Source organism: Bombina bombina, chromosome 9 (genome assembly GCF_027579735.1).
Source record: "Bombina bombina isolate aBomBom1 chromosome 9, aBomBom1.pri, whole genome shotgun sequence".
In the NCBI taxonomy this organism is placed as follows: Eukaryota; Metazoa; Chordata; class Amphibia; order Anura; family Bombinatoridae; genus Bombina; species Bombina bombina.
This window is the reverse complement of record NC_069507.1, coordinates 43,747,406-43,763,681: the sequence shown is the minus strand read 5'-3', so window position 1 is coordinate 43,763,681 and position 16,276 is coordinate 43,747,406.

Here is a 16,276-nt window from a genome sequence, read left to right as displayed (position 1 = left end):
GGGAAGAAGAGGTCCTCCAGATGGGCAGAAGTCTTCATCGAAGCCGGGAAGTAGAGGTCCTCCAGAAGGGCAGAAGTCTTCATCCAGACGGCATCTTCTATCTTCATCCATCCGGCGCAGAGTGGCTTCATCTTCAAGACATCCGACGCAGAGCATCCTCTTCAAACGAAGTCCAACTGAAGAATGAAGGTTCCTTTAAATGACATCATCAAAGATGGCGTCCCTTGAATTCCGATTGACTGATAGAATTCTATCAGCCAATAGGAATTAAGGTAGAAAAAATCCTATTGGATGATCCAATCAGCCAATAGGATTGAGCTTGCATTCTTTTGGCTGATCCTGATGTACTGTTACTGTTTACTGTTAGCCCGGCTGCATTAGAATTCTATCAGCCAATCGGAATTGAAGGGACGCCAAATCAGGGCAGAAACCGCTCTAAGAAGCATAAAACAGGGGAAAAGGCCGGTTGAAGACTTCATTGTGGAGTTTAGGTGGGCGAGAGACTCGCAATGGAATAACATCAGTCTTTGTAACCAGTTCCATCTCAGTCTTACTGAAAGTTTAAAACTATCCAGAGTGAAACTACCAGGCACACTTGAAGAACTCATCACCTTAGCTACTTGTATAGACAGAAGGCCCCCATAAGAGGAGATCGGAACGTTCTCACACAGATCAACAATACAGATACTTCTCTACCACTCAAGTTGCTATTGCATCCAGATTCACTAACCCTGCACCTATGGAGAAACGATTCGTAAGAGGACCCCTATTCTTTGAAGAAAAGCAACGAGGAAGACGTAAAAAACTCTGTCTCTACTGTGCTTCCAAAGAACACGATGTCGGGACATGCCCTTCCTTGAGAAGGACGCACTCTTGTAAGAACCAACTGGAAGCTCATTGTTTCTCTGTGCATACGACTTCTCTTACTTACCTTACTCTTTCAGCATCTTTTCAGTGGGATCAAAACAATCTACAACTTAACCCTATCCTTGATTCCGGAGCTTGCAGAAATTTCATTGATTCAGAACTCTTTAGAAGGAACAAAATACCTACTATAAAAAAAAAATCAAATTCTATATCACTCAGAGTGATTGATGGATCTTGCATTGCCAATGGACCCATCACCCACCATACAATACCCATACTGATGACTACTACTTCTGGGCACACAGAACATATTGTATTTGATATCATACCTTCTCCCCTCTACCCCATAATACTTGGAATCACCTGGTTACGGCTCCATTCACCAACTATATCCTGGCATGCCTCTAAATTGGATTTCCAGTCCTCCTATTGCAACCAAACCTGTTTACAACAAGAAATTATTATGCAGGCAACAACTTCATCTTTACCATCTAATTATGTTGATTTTCAAGATGTCTTCAGCAAAAAAGATGCTGAGACCTTACCACCCCATAGGCTTTATAATTGCCCTATTGATCTAGAGCCTGGGGCAATCATTCCATACGGACATATATATCCTCTTTCTGAGCCAGAACGCAAGACATATCTAGAAGATAACTTACGAAAAGGCTTCATAAAGCCCTCCACCTCTCCAGCAGGTGCTGGCATGTTCTTTGTAAAGAACAAGAACAAAAGTCTTCGACCAATAATAGACTACCGCTTACTCAACAAAATAACTATAAAAAACACATAAACTCTACCTTTGATCCCTGAGTTGATTGAAAGGCTTCAAATGGCAAAAATATTCACCAAGCTGGATCTTAGAGGAGCCTATAATTTAGTACGCATCAAAGAGGGTGATGAATGGAAGACTGCATTCCGCACCCGATATGGCTTATATGAATATCTTGTCATGCCATTCGGTCTTTGTAATGCGCCCGCCACCTTTCAGTTTTTTTTGTCAATTATGTTTTTCGGGATCTTCTCGATGTTTGTGTAGTCATCTATTTAGATGATATTTTAATATACTCTAGCTCAGAACCTGAACACAAGAAACATGTACATTGGGTGCTTTCTAGACTTCACAAGATCACTTTTCTTGGATACAAACTCACTCCTGGTGGAATCCATATTGAAGAGGATAAAATTGATACCATCCTACAATGGCCTGTACCAAGGAATAAAAAATCTTTCCAACAATTTCTCGGATTCACCAACTTCTATAGGAAGTTTATCCACAACTTCTCCGCTATTGTTAAACCACTTACCCGGTTGACTGGTGCTACTACCTACAATTGGACAGATGAGACCCAATTGGCTTTCGATTTACTTAAAAAAGCTTTTACTTCCAAACCAATTCTGCAGAGGCCAGACCCTTCACTTCAGTACATATTGGAGGTGGATGCATCTGAATATGCATTAGGTGCCATCCTATCACAGAAACAACCAGACACCGGAATAATACACCCAGTTGCTTACCATTCTCGAACCCTCTCCCAAGCATAGATTCATTATCCAGTAGGTGAGAAGGAACTGCTATTGATAAAAGTTGCTCTCGAAACGTGGAGACACCTTCTAGAAGGTACTGAGCAACCCATTATAATATACATGGATCATAGAAATCTTCAGTTCCTTAAGGAAAGTAAGACACTTTCTTCAAGACAGGTACGATGGAGTCTTTTTTTTGAGAGATTCAACTACCAGATCACCTACAGACCCGGTTCCTTGAATGGTAAGGCGGACTCTTTGTCTCAAATGTATCCAAACACAAAACTTAGCTCACCCACTATCATTATTCCACAAGACCGTATCAGTGGTATGATTACTGATTTCTCTACTAAGTTAAAAAACAACCTTCTTACCGATGTTACCATACCCATACAACAGTTACATGTATCATCTGACAACCTATATTACAGAGACCAACGACTATATATTCCACCTTCTCTCCGTTTTGAGGTACTGCAAAGAATTAATGATAACCCTTTATCTGGTCATCCAGGTATACAAAAGACTTTGGAACTTCTTCAGCGGGACTTTTGGTGGCCTAAAATGCAGGATTAGGTTTGTGATTATGTCACTTCTTGTTCAGTTTGTGCTACTTCAAAACCTAACAGAAGTTCTCCTTACAGATTACTAATCATCCTACCCATACCGCAGCAACCATGGGAATCCATTTCAATGGACTGCATTGTGGAGTTGCTTCCTTCTCAAAATCATAACACCATATTCGTTGTGGTGGACCAGTTAACTAAGATGTCTCACTTCTTCCCTCTCACAGCACTGCCTACTGCTCCGCAAACTGCTCAAGCTTTCATTATTAATATTGTGAAATTACATGGATTACCAACCAGCATCATATCTGATAGAGGTATCCAATTCACTTCCAAGTTCTGGAGCGAGTTATGTAAGGCTTTATTAATTGAAAATAAATTCAGCAGTGCATATCACCCACAAACTAATGGCTTGACTGAGAGGACAAATCAATGGCTAGAGCAGTACATACAATGTTTTACCACTCATTTGCAGGACGACTGGTATTCTCTACTTACCTTAGCTGAATTTGCCTTCAACAATAACTTTAACTCATCTACAAAACATACAACATTCTTCGGAAATTATGGGTTCCATCCCTTATTCCATAACCTTGCAACTTGTTCCTCTTGCAATATAGCAGTTGGACAGACCATATCCACCATTCAGGACACTATGAACAAGATTCGGACTAACATCAAGTCCGCTCAACAACGTCAGAAGTTTTATTATGATCGACATAAACGTCACCCTCCTGTATATCAAGTTGGTCAAATGGTGTGGTTGTCTATAAAAAACCTGAAGCTCCGCACACCCTCTAAGAAATTAAGCAAGTTGTTCATCGGACCTTACCATGTGCTGAAAATCATCAATCCCAATGCTGTCCCCTTGCAGCTTCCCCGTCACCTCAGTATACATCCCACATTTCACGTCTCCTTGCTTAAACCATTTGAATCTAATCCATTCCCACAATGGCTTGTACAGCCTCCTCAACCAGTCGTGATTGATGGAGAAGAGGAATATGAGATTGACTGCATCCTTGACTCCAGGTATCATAGACGTCAGCTCCAGTATCTTGTCCACTGGAAGGGTTATGACTCTTCCGAAGATTCCTGGATTTCTTCTTCACAGATTCATGCTCCACGCTTGTTGCAGATTTTTCACCGCCTTCATCCGAATAAGCCCGGGGTCAGCCCGGGAGGGCTTCCTTGAGGGGGGAGTCATGTCACACATATGGTTATTATGCCTGTACCTTTAACTAGTCTCCTTCTCTTCCTCTCTATGATGTCAGCATCCTATAAAGGCACCTGTTCCATATGGGAGGTGCTTGGTTATCATTCAAGCTTGTGTGTGTTTGTTTTTCCAGAAGCCTGTTGCTAATCACAACGCTGTTTTAATTTGAATTTCCCCCTGCATTTCCTTTCTGGATTGTCTCTGCCTGGGATCATCTATCCGGTAGCGCTACCGCTTCTGCTCTCTTTTCCAGCTTCTTGTATCCGGATTCAGGTTCACTTATTTCAGCATTTCTAAACCAGCTCTTCTAATTTGTATACTCTCAGTGTGCAGTCAATTTCTAACCTCCTATTCAGCTGCTGCTGATTACCTGCAAAACATTACGTTGCCTTTACAAACCTACTTATCAACTGCTGTCATTCTGCTTAACATTGTACATCCATTACAAATATTCTCACCAACTGTTACTGCTGATGAACTGTATAGCGTTATATATCTTTTTGCTGATATATATATATATAGATATGTATATCTATATATATATATAGATATTTAACTATATCTGAACCTGGGACTTCCTCAGCTGTGTCTACTACATTCCTCTGCTTTGGGGATAATTCTAATCCAGCTACTCCTCTAAATTTGACTATACTAAATTGCAGAGGAAATGTAGAAAGTCATTTCTCCTATAAATCCTTTCCAGTTTTTTTCCTGCATACAAATACACCTTTTGTTCTAACTATTTCTGGTGTGTATTTAAATACCTTCATACCTACATTCATATGCAGGAATTTCAGGTCTCCTTTTGCTAGCACATTTAAGGTGTGATACATAGATACAAGGTAATCACGGAGGTAAAAAGTGTATTATTATTTATTAAAATGAATATTTTCCCTAGATTACTATACATTTTGAAAGCACTGCCAATCCAACTTCCTAAAGCCTATATCCTAAATATACAAAAAGCGTTCAGTGATTTTGTGTGGAGTAGAAAATCACAGAGAATTAATGCCAACATTATGCAAACACCTAAACTACAAGGAGGACTGGGTATCCACAATATATCCTTATACCAACAAGCATTTTTCTTACAGAGAATTGTTGATTGGCATATACACTACAACCATAAAAGATGGGTGCAATTGGAACACACAATTGCAAATATCACACACTTAGGCAGACTGTGTTGGAGCTCAGAAAGACTAACACATAGATTAACAAATAGTTCTCCACTGACAACTGAGACGTTTGCGGTATGGGATCATATACTCCCTAAATTCATGATGGTCTCATCAAAACCATCCCCTCTTATGTCCCTTATAGAGAATGGTCAATTTACAATCTGAGACATTCCCTTAATAAACACAGTACCTTTAAATGACGTCATCCAAGATGGCGTACCGTCATTCGTCGTTAGTCGTCGGGAAAAAGAGGATGGCTCCGCGTCGGCTCGTCTGAAGATGGCTCCGCTCCGCTCCGGATAGATGAAGATTGAAGACGCCGCTTGGATGAAGACTTCAATCGGATGGAAGACTTCTTCAGCGCCCCTTGGATGATGACTTCAATCGGATGGAAGACTTCTTCAGCGCCCCTTGGATGATGACTTCTGCCGCTCCGGATCTCCTCTTCGGTTCCATCGGTGGTCGGCTGGCTGAAGACGGCTCAAGGTAGGATGATCTTCAGGGGGGTAGTTTTAGGTTAATTTAAGGGGGGTTTGGGTTAGATTAGGGGTATGTGGGTGGTGGGTTTTAATGTTGGGGGGTTGTATTTTTTTTTTACAGGCAAAAGAGTTGTTTTCTTTGGGGCATGCCCCGCAAAAGGCCCTTTTAAGGGCTGGTAAGGTAATAGAGCTGATAACTATTTAATGTAGAATAGGGTAGGGATTTTTTTTTATTTTGGGGGGGCTTTGTTATTTTATTAGGGGGCTTAGATTAGGTGTAAGTAGCTTAAAATTGTTGTAATATTTTTTAAATGTTTGTAACTTATTTTTTTTATTTTTTGTAACTTAGCTTTTTTTATTTTTTGTACTTTAGTTAGTTTATTTAATTGAATTTAATTGTAGTTATTTGTAGCTAATTTATTTAACTAATTTAATGATAGTGTAGTGTTAGGTTTAATTGTAACTCAGGTTAGGATTTATTTTACAGGTAATTTTGTATTTCTTTTAGCTACGTAGTTATTAAATAGTTAATAACTAGTTAATAACTATTCTAACTAGCTAAAATAAATACAAAGTTACCTGTAAAATAAATATAAATCCTAAAATAGCTACAATGTAATTATTAATTACATTGTAGCTATCTTAGAGTTTATGTTACAGATAAGTATTTAGTTTTAAATAGGATTAATTTATTTAAGTATAGTGTAGTGTTAGGTGTAATTGTAACTTCGGTTAGTTTTTATTTTACAGGTAATTTTCTCTTTATTTTAACTAGGTAGCTATTAAGTAGTTAATAACTATTTAATAGCTATTGTACCTAGTTAAAATAAATTGAAAGTTGCCTGTAAAATAAAAATAAATCCTAAGATAGCTACAATAAAATTATTATTTATATTGTAGCTATATTAGGGTTTATTTTAAAGGTAAGTATTTAGTTTTAAATAGGAATAATTAATTTAATAAGAGTTACATTTATTTAGATGTATTTAATTAATATTTAAGTTAGGGGGGTGTTAGGGTTAGACTTTCGGTTTAGGGGTTAATAAATGTATTATAGTTGCGGCGGTGTAGGGGGGCAGGATAGGGGTTAATACATTTATTATAGGTGGCAATGGTGTAGGGGGGCAGATTAGGGGTTAATAAGTTTAATATAGGTTGCGGCGGGGTCTGGGAGTGGCGGTTTAGGGGTTAAACTATTTATTTAGTTGCGGCGGGGTCCGGGATCGGCAGGATAGGGGTTAATAACTTTATTATAGGTGGCGACGGTGTAGGGGGGCAGGAATAGGGGTTACTAGGTATAATGTAGGTGGCAACGGTGTGGGGGGGCAGGATATGGGTTAATAACTTTATTATAGGTGCGACGGTGTATGGGGGGCAGGATTGGGGTTAATAGGTCTTATGTAGGTGGTGGCGGGGTCCAGGAGCGGCAATTTAGGGGTTAACATATTTATTATAGTGGCGGCGGGGTCCGGGAGCGGCGGTTTAGGGGGTAATACATTTATTTAGTTGCGGCGGTGTAGGGGGGACAGATTAGGGGTGTTTAGACTCGGGTACATGTTAGGGTGTTAGGTGTAGACAGCTCCCATAGGAATCAATGGGATATCTGGCAGCAGCGAACATGAACTTTCGCTATGGTCAGACTCCCATTGATTCCTATGTGATCCGCCGCCTCCAGGGCGGCGGTTTGAAAACCAGGTACGCTGGGCCGGAAAAGTGGCGAGCGTACCTGCTAGTTTTTTGATAACTAGCAAAAGTAGTCAGATTGTGCCGAACTTGTGTGCGGAACATCTGGAGTGACGTAAGAATCGATCTGTGTCGGACTGGGTCCGGCGAATCGAATCTTACGTCACTAAATTCTACTTTTGCCGGTGTCTAGGGCTTGATAGCTAAGATGAATCAGCCTCGCCACAAATACGCTGCGGAATTCCAGTGTATTTGAGGTTGACGGCTTGATAACTAGGGGCCTATATTGTAAATCATTCTTTGCTTTTTCAAATAAAGTCGGTATTTAAAAAAAAAAAAAAAAGTGTATTATTATAACAGTGTTGGTTATGAAAAACTGGGAAATGGGTAAAAAAATTACCTATCTTTTTAAACAACAACAATTCTGGTGTTTACTGTCCCTTTAAGGTAAGGTTAGGTTGTTGTTTTTTTAAGGTAAAGTTAGCTTTTTTTCAGGTAAGGATAGTTTTTTTTGTGGTAACCTAAGGGGTGTTAGGTTAGGGGAATTAGCTGGTTTAGACGTTAGTTGGATTTTTGCAGTGGGGGGTTGAGTCAGTTTAGGGATTAATAGAGTAGTGGGGTACGTTAATGCGGTCACTATATTCTAATTTCCGCTCTTTACGTGCGGTATTACAATGCGGTATTACAATGCGGTATTACAATTTATAGTTTGCATTCCAGTGAAAGCTGAATTTACACTAGAATATTTGGTGTGACTTGAAACCTTAAGTAAAGTGTAAGGTTAAAAAAAAGTTCACAAAGCACATCAATAACACTTTAAAATAAAGTATTACACAACACACATATACACTTTTGAATAAAAAATATATCCTATTAATATTAATAGAATTGTGTAAAAAGGGGCTAAAAGGGATATTGTAAGTGGCAAAATGACTGTAAAGGGCTCCAGTGTGTTTGTATGTGTGTGTGTGTGTGTGTATATATATATATATATATATATATATATATATATATATATATATATATATAAATCAATGAAAATATTTGCATAGGAAATTAGTACATTTAAGCAAGTATCCCCGCTTGCCCCCAGAAATTCTTAATATGCAATGTTTCCAATGCACAAGAGAATTGTGGGTAAAATATGCAAATTAGATATGCAAATTCTCAGTTTTTTTGCTTCAAAATACTGTTTTAACACAGCGATCCTTTTAAACAGGATTATGACAGCAAACCAGAAATCACTCACTAGACAAGCCTGTTTCATTCTTTTTAGAACTCATCAGTAGGAGATAGATTTCTGATTGCTGCATTGGTAAAGCTATTTTCATGGTTAAACCAAAATTCATTAAAATTATGGGGGGGAGATAAAAAAACATAATTTATGTAAGAACTTACCTGATAAATTCATTTCTTTCATATTAGCAAGAGTCGATGAGCTAGTGACGTATGGGATATACATTCCTACCAGGAGGGGAAAAGTTTCCCAAACCTCAAAATGCCTATAAATACACCCCTCACCACACCCACAATTCAGTTTAACGAATAGCCAAGAAGTGGGGTGATAAAAAAAGTGCGAAAGCATATAAAATAAGGAATTGGAATAATTGTGCTTTATACAAAATCATAACCACCACAAAAAAAGGGCGGGCCTCATGGACTCTTGCTAATATGAAAGAAATGAATTTATCAGGTAAGTTCTTACATAAATTATGTTTTCTTTCATGTAATTAGCAAGAGTCCATGAGCTAGTGACGTATGGGATAATGACTACCCAAGATGTGGATCTTTCCACACAAGAGTCACTAGAGAGGGAGGGATAAAATAAAGACAGCCAATTCCTGCTGAAAATAATCCACACCCAAAATAAAGTTTAACGAAAAACATAAGCAGAAGATTCAAACTGAAACCGCTGCCTGAAGTACTTTTCTACCAAAAACTGCTTCAGAAGAAGAAAATACATCAAAATGGTAGAATTTAGTAAAAGTATGCAAAGAGGACCAAGTTGCTGCTTTGCCGATCTGGTCAACCGAAGCTTCATTCCTAAACGCCCAGGAAGTAGAAACTGACCTAGTAGAATGAGCTGTAATTCTCTGAGGCGGAGTTTTACCCGACTCAACATAGGCAAGATGAATTAAAGATTTCAACCAAGATGCCAAAGAAATGGCAGAAGCTTTCTGGCCTTTTCTAGAACCGGAAAAGATAACAAATAGACTAGAAGTCTTACGAAAAGATTTCGTAGCTTCAACATAATATTTCAAAGCTCTAACAACATCCAAAGAATGCAACGATTTCTCCTTAGAATTCTTAGGATTAGGACATAATGAAGGAACCACAATTTCTCTACTAATGTTGTTGGAATTCACAACTTTAGGTAAAAATTCAAAAGAAGTTCGCAACACCGCCTTATCCTGATGAAAAATCAGAAAAGGAGACTCACAAGAAAGAGCAGATATTTCAGAAACTCTTCTGGCAGAAGAGATGGCCAAAAGGAACAAAACTTTCCAAGAAAGTAATTTAATGTCCAATGAATGCATAGGTTCAAACGGAGGAGCTTGAAGAGCTCCCAGAACCAAATTCAAACTCCAAGGAGGAGAAATTGACTTAATGACAGGTTTTATACGAACCAAAGCTTGTACAAAACAATGAATATCAGGAAGAATAGCAATCTTTCTGTGAAAAAGAACAGAAAGAGCAGAGATTTGTCCTTTCAAAGAACTTGCGGACAAACCCTTATCTAAACCATCCTGAAGAAACTGTAAAATTCTCGGTATTCTAAAAGAATGCCAGGAAAAATGATGAGAAAGACACCAAGAAATATAAGTCTTCCAGACTCTATAATATATCTCTCGAGATACAGATTTACGAGCCTGTAACATAGTATTAATCACAGAGTCAGAGAAACCTCTTTGACCAAGAATCAAGCGTTCAATCTCCATACCTTTAAATTTAAGGATTTCAGATCCTGATGGAAAAAAGGACCTTGTGACAGAAGGTCTGGTCTTAACGGAAGAGTCCACGGTTGGCAAGAGGCCATCCGGACAAGATCCGCATACCAAAACCTGTGAGGCCATGCCGGAGCTACCAGCAGAACAAACGAGCATTCCTTCAGAATCTTGGAGATTACTCTTGGAAGAAGAACTAGAGGCGGAAAGATATAGGCAGGATGATACTTCCAAGGAAGTGATAATGCATCCACTGCCTCCGCCTGAGGATCCCGGGATCTGGACAGATACCTGGGAAGTTTCTTGTTTAGATGGGACGCCATCAGATCTATTTCTGGAAATTCCCACATTTGAACAATCTGAAGAAATACCTCTGGGTGAAGAGACCATTCGCCCGGATGCAACGTTTGGCGACTGAGATAATCCGCTTCCCAATTGTCTACACCTGGGATATGAACCGCAGAGATTAGACAGGAGCTGGATTCCGCCCAAACCAAAATTCGAGATACTTCTTTCATAGCCAGAGGACTGTGAGTCCCTCCTTGATGATTGATGTATGCCACAGTTGTGACATTGTCTGTCTGAAAACAAATGAACGATTCTCTCTTCAGAAGAGGCCAAAACTGAAGAGCTCTGAAAATTGCACGGAGTTCCAAAATATTGATCGGTAATCTCACCTCCTGAGATTCCCAAACTCCTTGTGCCGTCAGAGATCCCCACACAGCTCCCCAACCTGTGAGACTTGCATCTGTTGAAATTACAGTCCAGGTCGGAAGCACAAAAGAAGCCCCCTGAATTAAACGATGGTGATCTGTCCACCATGTTAGAGAGTGTCGAACAATCGGTTTTAAAGATATTAATTGAGATATCTTCGTGTAATCCTTGCACCATTGCTTCAGCATACAGAGCTGAAGAGGTCGCATGTGAAAACGAGCAAAGGGGATCGCGTCCGATGCAGCAGTCATAAGACCTAGAATTTCCATGCATAAGGCTACCGAAGGGAATGATTGTGATTGAAGGTTTCGACAAGCTGCAATCAACTTTAGACGTCTCTTGTCTGTTAAAGACAGAGTCATGGACACTGAATCCATCTGGAAACCCAGAAAGGTTACCCTTGTCTGAGGAATCAAAGAACTTTTTGGTAAATTGATCCTCCAACCATGATCTTGAAGAAACAACACAAGTCGATTCGTATGAGAATCTGCTAAATGTAAAGACTGAGCAAGTACCAAGATATCGTCCAAATAAGGAAATACCACAATACCCTGTTCTCTGATTACAGACAGCAGGGCACCGAGAACCTTTGTAAAAATTCTTGGAGCTGTAGCTAGGCCAAACGGCAGAGCCACAAATTGGTAATGCTTGTCCAGAAACGAGAATCTCAGGAACTGATAATGATCTGGATGAATCGGAATATGCAGATATGCATCCTGTAAATCTATTGTGGACATATAATTCCCTTGCTGAACAAAAGGTAAGATAGTCCTTACAGTTACCATCTTGAACGTTGGTATCCTTACATAACGATTCAATATTTTTAGATCCAGAACTGGTCTGAAAGAATTCTCCTTCTTTGGTACAATGAAGAGATTTGAATAAAACCCCATCCCCTGTTCCGGAACTGGAACTGGCATAATTACTCCAGTCAACTCTAGATCTGAAACACATTTCAGAAATGCTTGAGCTTTTACTGGATTTACTGGGACACGGGAAAGAAAAAATCTCTTTGCAGGAGGTCTCAACTTGAAACCAATTCTGTACCCTTCTGAAACAATGCTCTGAATCCAAAGATTGTGAACAGAATTGATCCAAATTTCCTTGAAAAAACGTAACCTGCCCCCTACCAGCTGAGCTGGAATGAGGGCCGCACCTTCATGTGGACTTAGAAGCAGGCTTTGCCTTTCTAGCTGGCTTGGATTTATTCCAGACTGGAGATGGTCTCCAAACTGAAACTGCTCCTGAGGATGAAGGATCAGGCTTTTGTTCTTTGTTGAAACGAAAGGAACGAAAACGATTATTAGCCCTGTTTTTACCTTTAGATTTTTTATCCTGTGGTAAAAAAGTTCCTTTCCCACCAGTAACAGTTGAAATAATGGAATCCAACTGAGAACCAAATAATTTGTTACCCTGGAAAGAAATGGAAAGTAAAGTTGATTTAGAAGCCATATCAGCATTCCAAGTTTTAAGCCATAAAGCTCTTCTAGCTAAAATAGCTAGAGACATAAACCTGACATCAACTCTGATAATATCAAAAATGGCATCACAGATAAAATTATTAGCATGCTGAAGAAGAATAATAATATCATGAGAATCACGATGTGTTACTTGTTGCGCTAAAGTTTCCAACCAAAAAGTTGAAGCTGCAGCAACATCAGCCAAAGATATAGCAGGTCTAAGAAGATTACCTGAACACAGATAAGCTTTTCTTAGAAAGGATTCAATTTTCCTATCTAGAGGATCCTTAAACGAAGTACCATCTGACGTAGGAATAGTAGTACGTTTAGCAAGGGTAGAAATAGCCCCATCAACTTTAGGGATCTTGTCCCAAAATTCTAATCTGTCAGACGGCACAGGATATAATCGCTTAAAACGTTTAGAAGGAGTAAATGAATTACCCAAATTATCCCATTCTTTGGAAATTACTGCAGAAATAGCATTAGGAACAGGAAAAACTTCTGGAATAACCACAGGAGCTTTAAATACCTTATCTAAACGTTTAGAATTAGTATCAAGAGGACCAGAATCCTCTATTTCTAAAGCAATTAGTACTTCTTTAAGTAAAGAACGAATAAATTCCATTTTAAATAAATATGAAGATTTATCAGCATCAACCTCTGAGACAGAATCCTCTGAACCAGAGGAATCATCAGAATCAGAATGATGATGTTCATTTAAAAATTCATCTGTAGGGAGAGAAGTTTTAAAAGATTTTTTACGTTTACTAGAAGGAGAAATAACAGACATAGCCTTCTTTATGGATTCAGAAACAAAATCTCTTATATTATCAGGAACATTCTGCACCTTAGATGTTGAAGGAACTGCAACAGGCAATGGTACTTTACTAAAGGAAATATTATCTGCTTAACAAGTTTGTCATGACAATCAATACAAACAACAGCTGGAGGAATAGCTACCAAAAGTTTACAGCAGATACACTTAGCTTTGGTAGATTCAGCACTTGACAGCGATTTTCCTGTAGTATCTTCTGACTCAGATGCAACGTGAGACATCTTGCAATATGTAAGAGAAAAAACAACATATATATAAAGCAAAATTGATCAAATTCCTTAAATGACAGTTTCAGGAATGGGAAAAAATGCCAAAGAACAAGCTTCTAGCAACCAGAAGCAATAAAAAATGAGACTTAAATAATGTGGAGACAAAAGTGACGCCCATATTTTTTCGCGCCAAATAAGACGCCCACATTATTTGGCGCCTAAATGCTTTCTGGCGCCAAAAATGACGCCACGTCCGGAACGCCGACATTTTTGGCGCAAAATAACGTCAAAAAAATGACACAACTTCCGGCGACACGTATGACGCCGGAAACGGAAATAGAATTTTTGCGCCAAAAAAGTCCGCGCCAAGAATGACGCAATAAAATGAAGCATTTTCAGCCCCCGCGAGCCTAACAGCCCACAGGGAAAAAGTCAAATTTTAAGGTAAGAAAAAATGTTAAATTAAAATGCATTATCCCAAATATGAAACTGACTGTCTGAAAATAAGGAAAGTTGAACATTCTGAGTCAAGGCAAATAAATGTTTGAATACATATATTTAGAACTTTATAAACAAAGTGCCCAACCATAGCTAGGAGTGTCACAGAAAATAAGACTTACTTACCCCAGGACACTCATCTACATATAGCAGATAGCCAAACCAGTACTGAAACGAGAATCAGCAGAGGTAATGGTATATATAAGAGTATATCGTCGATCTGAAAAGGGAGGTAAGAGATGAATCTCTACGACCGATAACAGAGAACCTATGAAATAGACCCCGTAGAAGGAGATCACTGCATTCAAATAGGCAATACTCTCCTCACATCCCTCTGACATTCACTGCACGCTGAGAGGAAAACCGGGCTCCAACTTGCTGCGGAGCGCATATCAATGTAGAATCTAGCACAAACTTACTTCACCACCTCCATCGGAGGCAAAGTTTGTAAAACTGAATTGTGGGTGTGGTGAGGGGTGAATTTATAGGCATTTTGAGGTTTGGGAAACTTTGCCCCTCCTGGTAGGAATGTATATCCCATACGTCACTAGCTCATGGACTCTTGCTAATTACATGAAAGAAACTGAAATTAAAATCCTCCATGTCTCAAAATTAAATCAATGTAAATATTTGCATAGGAAATTAGTACATCTAAGCAAGTACCCCCGCTTACCCCCAGAAATTCTTAATATGCAATGTTTCCAATGCACAAGAGAATTGTGGGTAAGATATGCAAATAAGGGATGCAAATTCTCAGTTTTTTTGCTTCAAAATACTGTTTTAACACAGCGATCCTTTTAAACAGGAATATGACAGCAAACCAGAAATCACTCACTATACAAGCCGGTTTCGTACTTTTTAGAACTCATCAGTAGGAGATAGATTTCTGATTGCTGCATTGGAAAAGCTATTTTCATGGTTAAACCAAAATTCATTAAAATTATGGGAGGGGAGATAAAAAACTGAAATTAAAATTCTCCATGTCTCAAAATTAAATCAATGTAAATATTTGCATAGGAAATTAGTACATCTAAGCAAGTATCCCCGCTTACCCCCAGAAATTCTTAATATGCAATGTTTCCAATGCACAAGAGAATTGTGGGTAAGATATGCAAATAAGGGATGCAAATTCTCAGTTTTTTTGCTTCAAAATACTGTTTTAACACAGCGATCCTTTTAAACAGGATTATAGCAGCAAATCAGAAATCACTCACTAGACAAGCCGGTTTCATACTTTTTAGAACTCATCAGTAGGAGATAGATTTCTGATTGCTGCATTGGAAAAGCTATTTTCATGGTTAAACCAAAATTCATTAAAATTATGGGAGGGGAGATAAAAAACTGAAATTAAAATCCTCCATGTCTCAAAATTAAATCAATGTAAATATTTGCATAGGAAATTAGTACATCTAAGCAAGTATCCCCGCTTGCTCCCAGAAATTCTTAATATGCAATGTTTCCAATGCACAAGAGAATTGTGGGTAAGATATGCAAATTTACATACTTAATTTCAGTTTTTTTATCTCCCTCCCCATAATTTTAATGAATTTTGGTTTAACCATGAAAATAGCTTTTCCAATGCAGCAATCAGAAATCTATCTCCTACTGATGAGTTCTAAAAAGAATGAAACAGGTTTGTCTAGTGAGTGATTTCTGGTTTGCTGTATTAAAACAGTATTTTGAAGCAAAATATCTGAGAATTTGCGTACCTAATTTGCATGTTTTACCCACAATTCTCTAGTGCATTGGAAACATTGCATGTTAAGAATTTCTGGGAGTAATCGGGTATACTTGCTTAGATGTATTAATTTCCTATGCAAATATTTACATTGATTTAATTTTGAGACACGGAGGATTTTAATTTCAGTTTTTTTATCTCCCCCCCATAATTTTAATGAATTTTGGTTTAACCATGAAAATAGCTTTTCCAATGCAGCAATCAGAAATCTATCTCCTACTGATGAGTTCTAAAAAGATTGAAACAGGCTTGTATAGTGAGTGATTTCTGGTTTGCTGTCATATTCTTGTTTAACCTTTTAAGGACATATGATGGAATTTTTCTGTCATAAAACAATTGAGCAAACTGAAAGCTGCGTCCT